The following is a 12,979-nucleotide window of genomic DNA, read 5'->3' on the forward strand; positions in this document are numbered from 1 at the left end:
TCTACTGAATAATCTTATGGTTACTGCAGAAAGGGACTGGTAGGGGACATATTTTGGTGCTGTAGATTTATAAATGTTATCCACTATATATAAAAATAGATGTTTTCAAAATTTCTTTTGTATGATACAGGGCAGTAAGTTAAATATCGTGAAGTTACCATTAATAGCCACATAAATATATGCATGTACAGGGACACTGTGCTATACACCACAGATTGACACATTGCAAATGACTGTAATTCAATGATAAATAAATTAACAAATATGTAAATAAATAAATAAATAATACTTAATAATAAAAGAAATACAAAGATTCACACTAGTTAATGTTAAACATCAATATTCTAGGAGAAAACAGAAAGAAAATGAAGAATATTGATTCAATGAGAGTAAGCCAAATAACAAGAGAAACAATTGAAAAGATAAAAAAATACCTAAGTCTGTATCTTTTAAACATAAGTGGACAAACGTTTAGGTTGGCTAAGAAAATAAAGACTCAAATAAAATTATAAATAACAGAGCTGTCTTACCACTGATGTTGTAGAGGTGCATAGCATCATAAGAAATTACCACTAGGCAACGATTTGCAAGACCTAGAAAAAAAGACATATTCCCAGAAAGATATGTCTTCCAAAACTGAATAAAGAAGAAATTAGAAAGTTAAACAGTGCAAAAGTTTGTATGAGTAAATCAGTAAACCAAACCTCCCAAACCAGAAAAAATTTGCAAGATGACTTTACTGGTGAATTCTGTCATACATTTGAAGACAATTTTTCACCAATTCTTCCCCAAACCTTTCAAGAATTTGAAGGGGGTGAAAGATTCCAAAATTGTTTATGATGCCAGCTTTATTTGCATAACAATGCTAAAAAGGGCATTAGATGCAAACTATGGAATATTATCCCTGATGAGCATATGTGCCAAAATTTTCAATAAAACCCTAGAAAAATGAATTCAACAACACATTTAACGTATCATACACATACATGAGTAAAGGGATTTATCCCTGGGTTTAAGGATAATTCAAAATATTCAAATCAATAAAGGTGACATGCCACACTAATAGAATGAGAAATAAAACTCACATAATCATCTCAATAGGTGCTGAGAGAGCATTATATATAATGCAACATCCTTTTAAGATACTCCCAAAAATTTAAATTAACCCTGTCACTTGCACGATATCATATACACACAAACACTTTGTGGAGAGAAGCGAAGCAGTTCACTGTTTATTGATTCTTAGAAGAAGGGTTTATATAGGACATGCACAATGCCTCACATATCATCTAAGTTATAACAATGTTAATAATCTTTAACTATTTATGTCCCATTGCTCCTGCAGTAAGCACAGGATGTTATATGATAAAGGATTGTTTTAAAGTTCATCACAGAACTTCATTAAGTAGGTCTTCTCTTATCCAGCTGGCCATGCGTGTCTTAGGTTGTCCTCCTTTGAGGATCTTACCCATCATATGCTATCCAGACATCCATACTGGATACATAGAGTAGGCCATTTCTTCTCCAACCTGGATATGTGACATTCCTCACAGCTTGATTATCAGTTCACCCCATGGGCTTACTCTCTAGAGCCTTCAGACAGGGGCCTACAAACCCAACATCCCTTGACAGAAAATGGATGAAGAAAATTTAATGTATATATGAAAAGGAATCAGTACTTTTCATTCCTTTCAACAGTATCCACAGTGTTCCTTTTTCTCCACAATCTCACCAACATATATTTGTTTTCTTTTTGATGGAAGCCTTCTGACAAGTGTGAGGTCTTGTCTCATTTTTGGTTTATGACTTTCCTAATAATTTATAACTCTCAACATATTTTCATGTGTCATAGATCCAACTCTATGTTTTCTACAGAAAATTTATTCAGATCTAACTATTCAGTTTGTACGGACACTTTTTTTAATTGGATTGTTTGGTCTTTTTTGTTGTGGTGGTGGTGTATATGTTTGCCATGTAGTTGCATATTAACACTTGATTGGAAAATATCACTTGCAAATATATTCTCCCATTGTGTTGTTTGACTTTTCATTTTATTGTTCATTTCTTCTGCAATGTAAATCTGTTTAGAGTGATACAATCATATTTTATTAGTTTTGCTTCTACTTCCCTTGCCAGAGGAGACATATGTAGAATCAAATTAAGTCCAATATCAGAGTATACTTCTTATTTTTTACCATAGGATTCTTTGTTTTCAGGTTTTATGTTTTATATGCCCAGGAGTGGGAATGCTGTGTTATATGATAGGTCTATTTTTATTATTTAAAGGAACTTCCATACTGTTTCCAAAGTGGTTGCACCAATTTTCATTCCCACCAACAGCATTGGAGAGTCCCTTTTTCTCCACAACCTCCCCAGTCTTTATTATTTGTAGACATTTGAATGACAGCCCTTCTCAGAAGTGTGAGGTAAAACATTATTTTATTTTTGTCATGCATTTGTATAATGATTAGGAATGTGAGCACATTTTTATGTTCCTGTTTGTCATCTGTATGTCTTCTTTAGAGAATTGTCTTCTGCTCATTTTCCATCTGAGTTGTTTGTAGATTTTTGAAATGGAGTTGTATGAACGATTTGTGTATTTTATAAATTAGCCTCTTGTTGATTCCATTGTTTCCTAAGGTTTTCTCCCATTTGAAAATTCATCTTTTCATTCTGTTTATTTTGCTGTATAGAATCTTTTAAGTTTTATTAGAACATATTTGATTATTTTGCTTTTATTGTTTTCAGCTTGGGAGAGTGACATAAGAAAATTTCGCTACAATTTATGTCTTGTTTTGCCTATGTTAGTTTCCAGGAGTTTTATTGTGTCATGTGTTAGATTCAGATATTTAAAGCATTTTGAGTTTATTTTTGTACAGTGTGAGCGAATGTTCTAATTTCATTAATTTACATGTAGCTGTCTAGCTTTCTCAACATAACTTGCTGAAGAGTGTCTTTTAGACATTGTATATATTTGTTTCCTTTGTCACAGTTTAGATGACCATAGGTGTGATGTTTTATTTCTGCCTCTGTGTTCTGTTCCAGTGATAGAGTTGTTTGTTTTCCAGCATTGTGCTGTTTTGATTACTGTTTTTGTCATATAGTCTGAGATCTGGGAGGGATGTGGGTTTTGCCTCCAACTTTGTTCTTTATCCTCATTGTTTCTTTTGCAGTTCTGATTCATTTGCAGTTCTGTACAAATCATATGACTGTTTTTAGTTCTGTGGAAAATATCATGTAGTTCGATCTGAATCACTGTATATCTGTAGACATCATTTGTAGAATGTATATTTTAACAATATTTATTCCTCTAAACTAAGACCTTGAGATTTCTTTCCATTTGTTTGCATCATCTTCAAATTTCTTTATCAGTGTCATATTGATTTTTTATCTTGGTTTTTTCATAGGTTATTAATTTTTTGATCTGATTTCATATGGATCTTTTAAAATTATGGAGTATTTCATTGTTAGTGTAAATTAATGTGACAGTTCTTGTATATTAATCATGAATCATGCCACTTTGCTAAATGTCTTTATTAGTTTTAATTGTTTTGGTGTGGAGAATCTTTAGAGTTCTCTATATAGATTATCATGTCATCTAAATTAATAACACATTTACTTCTTTCAGTCCAACTTGAATAACGTTTTTCTTGTCCGATTGCTGTCGCTAGGACTTCCCATACTGTGTTTAATAGAAATGGTGAGAGTGGGCACCCTTGATTTATTCCTTAATTTGACTTTCATTTATTCATTTTTGCATATTATGTTGTCTGTGTGTCTGTAATTAAACACTTTAGTTATGTTGAGATATATTTCCTGAATCCTCCTTTGGTAAGGGTTTTCTGTTTTATTGATTCTGTTTTTCTTGTTGTTGTTATTGTTGTTGCAGCTTTTTAATGAATAAAAGTTAAAGTTTATGAAATGTTTTTTATCGATTTATTGGGATGACCGCATCATTTTCCCTTATCCTTGGGTTAATGTGGTGTATCAATCTGATTGATTTCATGTAATTTCAACCTCTCTTATGACCCTGCAATGAATTAAAGTTGATCATGTTGTATGATTCATTTTAGGTACTACTGGATTTACTTTTCTAATAGTATTTTTTTGAATTTTTGCATCTATATCAAAGATATTGGCTTGAAATTCCCTTTGCTTGTACTTTGTTTCTTTGCTTTGTTATCAGGGTGATGAAAACTTCATAGAATTAATTTGGGAGTTTCCCACATCTTCACTTTTTTTGTATAGGTTAAAGAGTATAAGTTCTGCTTTTTCTTTTTGTACAGTTCTCCACAGAAGCTGTTTAAATCTGCAGTATTTTTAAACTTTTTTTTGAATGCAGATTCTAACTTTCTTCTAGTAAACAGTTTGTTCAAATTAATTGTTTCTCCTTATCCCTATTTCTAGATATTTGTCTATTTCTTCTAAATTGTCCAGTTTATTGGCATGTAAGTGTTGACAAAATGATCCCTTTTTTGTATATCTGATGTAACAATTGTTATTTCTCTTCTTTTATTTCTTACTTTATTTCTTTGGAGCATCTCTCTTTTCTTCATGATGCACCTGGGTAGAGGTTTTTTGATTTTCCTTATATTAAAATGAAACAAATAACAAAATCTTTGGTTTTACTACTCTTTGCATAGTTGTTTTTTCTCTCTAATTTATATTTACTCCTGTAATATTTAGGATCATGTTTTTTTCTTTTTTTAAATATTTTTAATCATTTTACAATGTCGTCTCAAATTCCATTGTAGAGAACAACTTTTTAGGTACAATGAAATTATATACATTTGTTGTCCCATTTTATCCCCTTTGAGCTGCCGTAAGAACTTTTATATATTTCCCTGTGCTATAAAGTACAATCCTGTTTATCTATTCTACAGTTTTGACCTCCCAGCCTATCTCTTCCCACACCCCACCCCTTGGCAACCAAAATTTTCTATTCTCTGCCTGCAAGTCTATTTCTTTTCTTTATTTATGTATTCTTTGTTTGGATTGGTTTTGTTTTTAGATTCCACACATGAGCCTTCTCATATGGTACTTTTCTTTCTCTTTCTGGCTTAGTTCACTTAGACTGATTTTCTCCAGGACCGTCCATGTTGCTGAAAATGGCATTATGTTGTCAGTTTATAAGACTGACTACTATTCCATTGTATAAATATACCACCTCTTTATCCAGTCAAATATCAATGGACATTTAGGCTGTTTAAATGTCTTGGCTATTATGAATAATGCCGGATATGAACATTGGGTTGCAGGTGTCATCCTGAAGTAGGGTTCCTTATGGATTTATTCCCTAAAGTGGGATTCCTGGGATATATGGTATGTCTATTCCTAGGGTTTTGAGGAATCTCCATCCTGTTTTCCACAGTGGTTGCACCAAACTGCATTGCCACCAGCAGTGAAGGACATTTCCCTTATTATTACAGCCTCTCCAGCATTTGTCATTTGTGGATTTTTGAATGTTTGCCATTCTGACTGGTGTGAGGTGATACCTCATTGCAGTTTTGATTTGCAATTCTCTGATAATCAGTGATATTGAGCATTTTCTGATGTGCCTTTTGATCATTTGTATGTCTTCCTTGGAGAATTGCTTGTTTAGGTCTTTTGCCCAATTTTAGATTGGTTGTTTATTTTTTCTTATTCAGTTGGATGAGCTGATTATATACTCTGGTAATCAAGCCTTTGATGGTTTCATATGCAAATTTTTTTCCCATTCCGTAGGTTATCTTTTTGTTTTAGTTCTGGTTTCTTTACTGTGCAGAGGATTGTAAGTTTCATTAGGTTTCACTTTTTTATTTTTGCTTTTATTTCTTCTACGAGAAAATTTTTGAGAAATATGTCAGATAACGTTTTGCCTATATTTTCCTCTTGGAGGTTTATTGTACCTAGTCTTATGTTTAAGTGTTTTATCTATTTTGAGTTTATTTTTGTGTATGGTGTTCTAACTCCATTGGGAGTGTTCTAGCTTCATTGAATTACATGCTGCTGTCCAGTTTTCCCAACACCAGTTGCTGAAGAGACTGTCTCTATTCCATTGTAATTTCTTGCCTCCTTTGTCTAAGATTAATTGACCAAACGTTTTTGGGTTCATTTCTGAGCTCTCTGTTCTGTTCCATTGACCTATATGTATGTTTTTCTGCTAATACAGTGCTGTCATGTTGACTATAGCTCCATAGTATTATCTGAATCATTAGCTTAAAGAAATGCCACTGATTTTTGATCCTTAATCTGGTAACCTTCTACATGATTAATTCTTTGATCATATGTAGTAAATTTTGTCTGGATCATGTAGGATTTTCTATATATAGTAACATATGATCTGCATATAGTGAGACTTTTACCTCTTCCTTTCCAATTTGCATCCCTTTTACTTCTCTCTCTTGTTTGATTGCTGTGGCTAGGACTTCCAAGACTATCTTGAGTGGGAGTCATGATAGTGTGAATTCTTTTACTGTCCCAGATTTTAGTGGAAAGTATTTGACTTACTCACCATTGAGTAGTATGTTTGCTGTAGGTTTGTTATCTATAGCATTCACGATGTTGAGATATATTCCATCTATGCCCACTTTGGTGAGAATTTTTATTGTACGTGGGTGTTGAATTTTATGAAATGCTTTTCCAGCATCTATTGAGATGATCATGTGGTTTTGGTCCTTTCTCTTGTTGATGTGCTGTATTACATTGATTGATTTGCGTATGTTGAACCACCCCTGTGTCCCTGGCATGATCCTCACTTGGTCATGATGTATTATCTTTTATCTGTGTTGTTGGATTCTTTTTGCAACTATTTTGGTGAGGATTATGATGTCTCTTTTCATCAGCAATATTGACCTATAATCCTCTTTTTTGGTAGTGTCTTTGCCTGGTTTTGGTATCAGGGTGATTTTGGCTTCATAGAATCACTTTGGGAGTATTTCTTCTTTTCAATCATCTGGAAGATTTTGAGGACTGGTATGAGTTCTTCTTCTATGTTTGGTAGAATTCTTTTGTGAATCCATCAGGTCCTGGACTGTTATATGTAGGGTGGTTTTATATTGCTATTTTGATTTCATTTCTAGTGCTCTGCTTGTTCAAGGGGTCAGTTTCTTCTTGATTTAGTCTAGGTGGACACTATGTTTCCAGAAACTTGTCCATCTCATCTAGGTTATACAGTTTGGCTCCATATTCTTTTCATAATAATCTCACATGATATTCTATATTTCTATTTTATTTGTTGTAAATTCTCCATTCTCCTTTCTTATTTTGGTAATTTGTGCTAACTCTCTTTACTTCTTTTTGAGTTTGGCTAGAGGTTTTCCGATTATACTTACCTTTTGGAAAAACCAGCTTTTGGATTGGTTCATTTTTTACTATGGACTTTTTAATCTCTATTTTACTTATTTCCTCCCCAATATTTATGATTGCCTTCCTTCTGCTGCCTTTGGGGTTTTTTCTTCTTCTTTTTCTAGTTCATTCTGCTGGTGGTTTAAATTGTTTTTTTGGGGTTGTTCTTCTTTTTTGAGGAATGTCTGTATCACTATAAAGCCCTCTCTCAGCACTGCTTTTACTGTGTCCCATAAATGTTGTTTGGTTTTGCTTGCATTTTCCTTTGTCTCAAGGTACATTTTCATTTCAGCTTTGATTTCTTCATTGACCCATTGGTTTTTGAATAACATATTGTTTCATCTCCATGTTTACCTTTTATTCTCCTTTGTTTCTCTGTTGTTGATTTGTAGCTTCATGGCATTGTGATCAGTAAAGATGCTTGGGGTAATTTCTATCTTCTTAAAATTGCTGAGGTTTCTCTTGTGCCCAAGTACATCATGAATCCTGGAAAATGTTCCATGTGCACTGGAAAAGAATGTATATCCTATTTTGTGGTGGTTGCAATGCTCTGAAAATATCCACCAAGTGTAATATTACTATTACACATATTCTGTTATTTAACTTCTCTGTTGCCAATTTTACTTTCTGTCTTGATGATCTGTGCAGTGATGTAAATGCAGTGTTGAAATCTCCAAATATGAATCCCCCTTTATATCTGTTAGTAATTACTTTATGTACTTAGGTGCTCATCTATTTGGTGCATATGTATTAATGAGTGTGCTATCCTCATAATGTATCACTCCTTCAATCATAATAAAATGTCCTTCTTTATCTTTATTTATGGTCTTTGTTTTAAATGCTACTTTGTGTGAAATCAGTTCTGCAACACCTGCTTTTTGGCTTTTCAAATTGTATGGAATACAGTTTTCCGTCCTTTCACTCTCAATCTATGTGTGTCCTTCTCTCTGAAGAGGGTCTCTTGTATGCAAAATATTGAAGGATCTTGCTTTTTTATCCAGCCTGCCACTCTATGACTTTCAACTGGAGCATTTAGGCCACTAACATTTAAAATAATTCATGATACACTTGGGTTTATTGCCAATTTGACATTATATTTGCAGATGATTTGGTATTTCCTCTTTGTTACTTTCATCTTCCTTTTATGGTTTGGTAAGTTTCTTTTGTATTATCATAAATTTTATTTAGTTTAGTGACTCCCTGATAAGTATTTGTCTTCTTGTTTCCGTTTTTTATAAGTCCATTAGACCATTACTATAACTGCTTTTATTAAATGGATAGTAACATGATCTCAAACCCATCCTACCGAGAAGAAAAAATTAAAAAAAAGACCAAAAAAAATTCTTTATTTCCTGCCTCCCTCTCCCATTCTCAATGATTTGTATGTCTTGTATTAAAATTTTGGATTTATTTTATTTGTAATTCATGAGTTATCACCTTTAAAGCTGTGAGTTTCACATTTCTGTAGAATCCTGCTACTTATTTTTTAGAGAAGAAATTTCAATAATTCTTTTAGCATGGTTCTAGTTTTGCTGATCTCTTGAAGATTTTTCTTGTCTGCGAAATTCTTTATGTCTCCTTCTACCAAAAAGAATAGCATTGCTGGTTAAAGTATCCTAGGATATATCATTTTTTTCATTCAGGACTTTGAATATATCTTGCACTCCCTTCTGGCCTGTAGTATTTGTGTAGTGAAATCAGCTGGGAGCCTTATGGGGATTCCCTTGTAACTCACTCTTTGCTATTCTCTTGCTGTCTTTAGAATCATTTCTTTCTCTTTGACTCTGGCCATCTTAATTATATGTCTTGGTATCGGTGTATTTGAGTTCTTCCTTTTTCAGACACACTGAGCTTCCTGTATTGGATATCTGATTCCTTCTTTAAGTTTGGGACGTTTTCAGTCATGATTTCTACAAAAACTTTGCAATCCCCTTTGATCTTTCTTCACCTTCTGGGACTTGTATCATGCCAAGATTGGCATGCTTTCTATTACCCATAGGTCCCTTATGCTTTTTTCATTTGTTTCTTGTTTCTCTTGTTACTCTTCTGATTGGGTGCTTTCTATTGTCCTGTATTCTAAGTCACTAATTCATTATTCTGTGTTATATATTCTCCTTTGCTAAACCTTTAAATCTTTCCTCATCTCAGTCAATGGGTTTACCTGTTCTACTTGGCTCTTCTTTACAGATTCCATTTCATTTTTGACATATTTTGTATCTCTAAACTTTATCTGTTTTATTTCATTCAGTATTTTGATCACTCCGTTTTTGAAATCTTGATCTAGTAGGATATTGATTTCTATTTCACTGATCATTCTTTCAGGGGATTTCTCTTGTTCTTTTAATTGGGAATGGTTTCTCTACTTCTTCATCTTTCTGCTACCTCTCTGGCACTGTAGTTTATGGAGTATCAGATATCTACTTTGGTCCTAAAGTAGTATATCTAACTAATGCCTATGTAGTAATACAACTTGGAAAAGAGAAAAAAGAGAGAGAGAGATAAAGAATTTTAATAAAAGGGAGAAATAAAGCTTAGAAGACATTGTATAATGAATATTAGAAAGCAAGTTGAAGCAGAGATTTGAAAAATAATAATAATAATAAAAATATTTATCAAAACTTCAAAGGGATTAAAATGGGGTTATTTATAATCGAATAAGAAGTAAAAATTAAGAGAGTAATAGAAAATGGAACAGGTAAAAACAGATTAAAACAAGGGGTCTTCTGTGTCCTCCTAGAAACTGTGTACATTTAATGTGAAGTCTTTCTGTATTCATCCTGTTTTGGAAGCTCATCTTTCTGTTTCCAGAGGCCCTCCATTGGAGCCTTCATTTGTGTTGCTCCCAGTGCCTATCTGCAAGCAGATCGCTCCTGCACACAACGCTGCACCTGGAGCAGCTCTCTTTACTGTGGGCTGCTTGTCACTGCCCTGCCCGATGTTGCAGTGAGATGTTGCAGACTGACCAGGCAGGAGTGTGCATCATGCCATCTCCCTGCACCATGGTTAGGGGCTGCATTCCAGCTCAAAATTTGAGGGGCCGTCCACCCCCTCAGGTTGCTGATCACTCTGCTCCTCTGTGCCACTGTACGCTCTGTCTCAGGTTTGCCCACCAGAAGTGGGCTTATGGAAGAATGAGGAACAGCTGTGTCCCTGGTCTGGGCTAAAACCCAGCTCCTTGTATGTCTTGGCAGACAAGTTCCCTGAGGAACCAGGACAGTAGGATCCTATTTGCCTCAGGCTGTAGACAAGTCTCTGACTGGCCCTTGAGGCTGCTAAGTCCTTAGGAGTAGATGCAGGTTATGCCCCCACTGTCACCTGGGTGCAAAGCTCCAGAGGCTATGGTGGCTGTGTCTGAATCCCAGCTCTCTTCACCTAGAAGCATTTGTGGATTTTCAGAGATGGGGATTGCACCCTTCCCCCAAAGGGCACATCTGCCCTCTTGTTTAATGGAGGGCCCTGGTTGTCCTGCCCTGTGCACCCACAGCCATGGCACAAAGCCCACTCCATTCCCCTGGGCTGCAACAGTTTAGCCATCCCCATCTACCACCCAGCCCGGGCAGCATGGCCCTGCACCCAGCTTCAGGGCTGCATTTTCAGCTGGGTGTCACAGGGATCCTCTTTACCTGTTTAACTTAGTTCTGTCATTCAACTTATACTATATACAGGTCCAAGCCTTGTAGGCTAACCCTCTGTCCTACCTAACACTCAGTTGGAGAGTTGAGACACAATGAATCAGCACCAGTCCTTCTTCACTGCTCCCTCCCTATGGGACCTGTCCCACTCTGTTTTGCCTTTTCTTCTTTCTTTCTTCCTTTTCTCCTACCATATTTTTCACATCTTTATCTATTGAAGAGGACAATGTTCTGTCAGATTTCTGTAGGTTCTCTGGTTTGCTGAGTGGGTCTGTTGATGTGAGTCTTGGTGCTTTTGTGGTAAGTGTGAGCTACAAGCATCTTTCTACTCCAATATCTTTGCCACCCCCCCAGAAAGTCTCACTTTATGGAAGTGGACTATAGTATGGAAAAAATGAAAAAGCTATTCCATGGAAATGACAAGTAAGTGCAGATTGCAATGCTCAACTCATACAAAATACGTTTTAAATTAAGAGTGAAAATGAGAAAAAATATGAGATTATATAAAGAAAAAGAGATCAATAAAAAAATAGGGTATTAAACTCATTAAATAATATATGGACCCAATACCGTAGATCATAAGTGTAAAAAGAAATTTTAGTAGACATGAAAGAATTAATGCATTATAAAACAATAATAGTAGATGAGTTTTGCACCTCACTTTTCTGATAACCAGATCATCCAGAAAGAATATCTGTAAGGAAACAGAGGTCTTAATAGCATATTAGATCATTTGAATATAACTGAGCTATTAGACACTGCATCAGAAAAGCAGAAAACACAAACTTTTCAAGTGTGCACAGGATGTTATCTAAGGAATTAACCACATATTATGTCATGAAATGAGCCTTAGGGACTTTAAGCAAATATAGATTACAGCAAGTATTTTTCCATACACAAAAGTAGGATACTGTGCATCAACTCTAGAAAGAAGAATAGGAAATGCACAAACATGAAGTCAAATAACATCCTTTAATAAAATAAAATAAAATAAAACAAGGTCAATGATAAAATCAAAGATGAGATGAAATCAAAGAGGTAATGAAATCATACCTGGAGATAAATTACTATGAAAACACAGCTTCATAAAACGTATGGAATGCAGCAAAGACAAATCTAAGAGGGAAGATGAGAACAAATCAGGACTTCTACAAGGAACAAGAAAAACCTCATAGAAAGGACCTAGCACACCACACAAAACAACAAGAAATAAGAACAAAACCCAAATGGAGTAAAATGAGAAATTTTTAATGATTATGTTGAAAATAAATAAATTAAAAGTTGAAAAATAAATTACAAATCAAAAAATCAACAGCTTTAATTTTTCTTAAAAATATTAACGAACAGGTAAGCATTTAGTCAGGCTTATTAAGAAATACAGAGACTGGACCCAAACAATATAAGAAATGAAACAGTAGAAATAACATCTGATATTACAGAAATACAAAAAGATTATGAAAGCATTATGAGCTGTTACATTACAACCAACTGGACGACCTAAAAGAAAAAGACAAATTTCTAGAAATGTACAGCCTGCCAACCCTGAATAAAAAGAAAACTGAGAACTTGAAAAGAGCAATCAGTATAAGTTAGATAAAATCAATAATTTTGAAAACACCCTTGAACATAAGGCCTGGATGCCTTCACTAAAACCTCTTTCCCCAAAACCATTTTAAAAAATGAAGAAGGAAGGACAATTCCCAAATTTATTCTATGAGGCCATCTTTACCCTGATAAAAATACTAGACAATGACACTACTTAAAAAAAAATGAAAATGAAAATCCAATATCCTTGATGAATATACATTCAACAATCCTCAAAAATCATCAACAAATGAATCCAGCAATATATAGAAAGGGTTATAAATGATGATCAGTTGGATTCCTTCTAGAGTCACAAGGATGGTTCAACATACACAAGTCAATCAGCATAACACATATCTAATAAAGGAAGGACAAGATTCACAAGACCATGTCAACACACAAAGAAAAAGCATTTGACAAAATTCAACATACATTCA

The sequence above is a fragment of the Vicugna pacos genome, unplaced genomic scaffold (genome assembly GCF_048564905.1).
Source record: "Vicugna pacos unplaced genomic scaffold, VicPac4 scaffold_190, whole genome shotgun sequence".
Taxonomy (NCBI): Eukaryota; Metazoa; Chordata; class Mammalia; order Artiodactyla; family Camelidae; genus Vicugna; species Vicugna pacos.